Consider the following 2,356-nt stretch of genomic DNA (forward strand, 5'->3'; position numbering starts at 1 on the left):
CATTCTCCTCCAGTAACCAGAGTGATCTTTCTGGAACATAATCTTCGGGCCCCTCTGTGGTTTGCTCCCCTCCCCCACCCAGCCTCACCTCTCCCACTGGGACCCTCCCTTCTGTGGGCACCCAGGAGTGTGGTTTCCCACAGGTGCCTCAGGCTGGAATCCAAGCCTTTGCATATGCTGTGCCCTCTGCCAGGAGCAATGTTCTCTCCTCCTGCCTCATGTCTGGCTTGTTTCCCCATTGGCTGAGCCTCAATTTGCCCCCTGATGACCTGGCTTATGCCTGCTGGGCTTGATTGTGCTCCCCCCCCCCCACTTAAATGCAGGGCTGCATGGGTTTCCAATCTTCTAAGCCTTAGAGTCCCTTTTGTAAGATGGGGTGCTGATGGCCCCCATCTCTGGAAGCAGAAGGTAGGGGGGCCCCATAGGCAGACTCAGGACAGTGAGAGAGAGAGTGGGAGAGTGGCTGTTGCTTAAAATGGCCCAGAGCCTGCCCCCTTGAAGAAGGTGCACATGTTCACAGCCCCCAGCTGCCAGCCTCTGGCAATGAACCTCCTCACACCCTGTCCCCTGTTCCTATAGCTACATGGTCTTCCTGGACCTTTTCTTGCAGACAGTGGAGAAGACCATCATGGTGGGACACAGGGTTATCTGCTACACCTTTACTGACCAGCTGGCTGCTGGGACCTTGTGCCCCTCCCCTGCCAGGGAGGCCTGGAAGGTGGTGGTCCTCGAGGTCTGTGGTGCCCCACACTGGCAGGATATGTCCATGCAGCACATGGTGATGGTCAGCTGCTTCTGCGAGCAGCACTTCCTCCGCTAGGTGGATGATTTGGTGTGCAGGTATAGACCGGAAGTTCTGTGACTGCATGGGTGTGGAGATCCTCTCCCCCCTCTTTGGCACTCTGTACCCCAATTCCTACTGGGCAGCCTGCAAGGACTTCAGCTACGAGTGCCAGCCATAGTCCCAGGCTCACATCCCCAGGGATCAGGGCAACATTTACTACATGGGGGACTTTTTTTGGGTATCGGTGGTGGAGGTTCACTGACTGACCTTGGCCTATCACCATGCGATGGGGGTCGACCTGGCCAATGGGATGAAGGCCATGTAGCATGACAAGAGCCACCTGACCAGGTATCTTCTGGACCACAAGCTCACCAAGATACTATCCCCAGAGGACCTTTGGCACCTGCAATGGCTGGGCTATCCCCTGGAGGACCTGTGGTACTCATAGCTGCTGGGCTGTCCTGGAGGACCTGTGGTACTCATAGCTGCTGGGCTGTCCTGGAGGACCCGTGGGACCTGTGCTGCCACGCTGTCCCCTGGAGGACCTGTGGTACGCACAGCTGCTGGGCTGTCCTGGAGGACCCATGGGACCTGTGCTGCCGAGCTGTCCTCTGGAGGACCTGTGGTACACACAGCTGCTGGGCTGTCCTGGAGGACCTGTGGGACCTGTGGATGCTGGGCTGTTCCTGGAGGATCTGTGGTATCCGCAGCTGCTGGGCTACCCATCACCCCTTTCCCCATCATGGAGAAGCTGAGATACATGGCTGTGCCCAAGAATCACCCGGGCACCAGGAACATGTGAGGGGCTGCCCCCCTTTCCATCAGGAAATGCTGCCAGTGGATCCATCAGAACAGGTTCCTTCTTCTGTCCTCTTGAGGGAGACTGGGAGGCCCAGATGTCCAGGGCCCCCAGCCACACCTGCATACAAGAGACCTGCCTGGGGACACAAGTTCCTCTCTTTGTGGTCACTACATTTTGATAACTTCTGGGTCATTTACAGCTGTGAATGGCTCCAGTTTTAGGTCAGATGTTTTTTTCTGTGTCAATGCTGAGCATCATCTTTAAAAACAACAATTGAGAGAAAAGGTTTCCTCCCTGGTTCTAAACAGACACATCTTGGTGGGGCTGGGAGTGGCCCTGCAGCTGCCATGGAGCCAGAATGGGCCTTGGCTGGGTCTTCCCTCCCAGTCCCATGGGGCTTCAGGGTCAAGGGGGTGCCAAGCCACCTGTCAGACCCCCCAGTCCCCTGACTGCCAGAGGCCTTGGCTGTGGCCGCTAGCTCAGCCTCCAGGAGAATGGAACCCTCTGGGTTATATGTGGTTTCTGCCTTGGTTTTAAATGGCTATTTCTGTGCTGGTGTTTGTAAAATGGGGGCACCGTCTCCGTCTGGATGCAGGTCCTGTTGGGATTCCTCAGTGCCCAACAGTGGGTTTGCCCTTGTGCCCTCATCTGCCTGCATTGTGTCTTAGCAAGCATTCACTGAGTGCCTACTGTGAGCTCAGTCACCAATATGGGGCAGAGTGTGAGAGCGAGAACTAAGATACAGGAGCCCTGCCCCAGGGCCCTCCTGG

General features: G+C 56.6%; 1 pseudogene; it reads left to right on the forward strand.

The window, feature by feature from the left end:
* Positions 1–382: 382 nt before the first annotated feature.
* Positions 383–1,586, forward strand: LOC123943715 (annotated as a pseudogene).
* Positions 1,587–2,356: the final 770 nt, after the last annotated feature.

This window comes from Meles meles, chromosome 6, assembly GCF_922984935.1.
Source record: "Meles meles chromosome 6, mMelMel3.1 paternal haplotype, whole genome shotgun sequence".
Classification (NCBI taxonomy): domain Eukaryota; kingdom Metazoa; phylum Chordata; class Mammalia; order Carnivora; family Mustelidae; genus Meles; species Meles meles.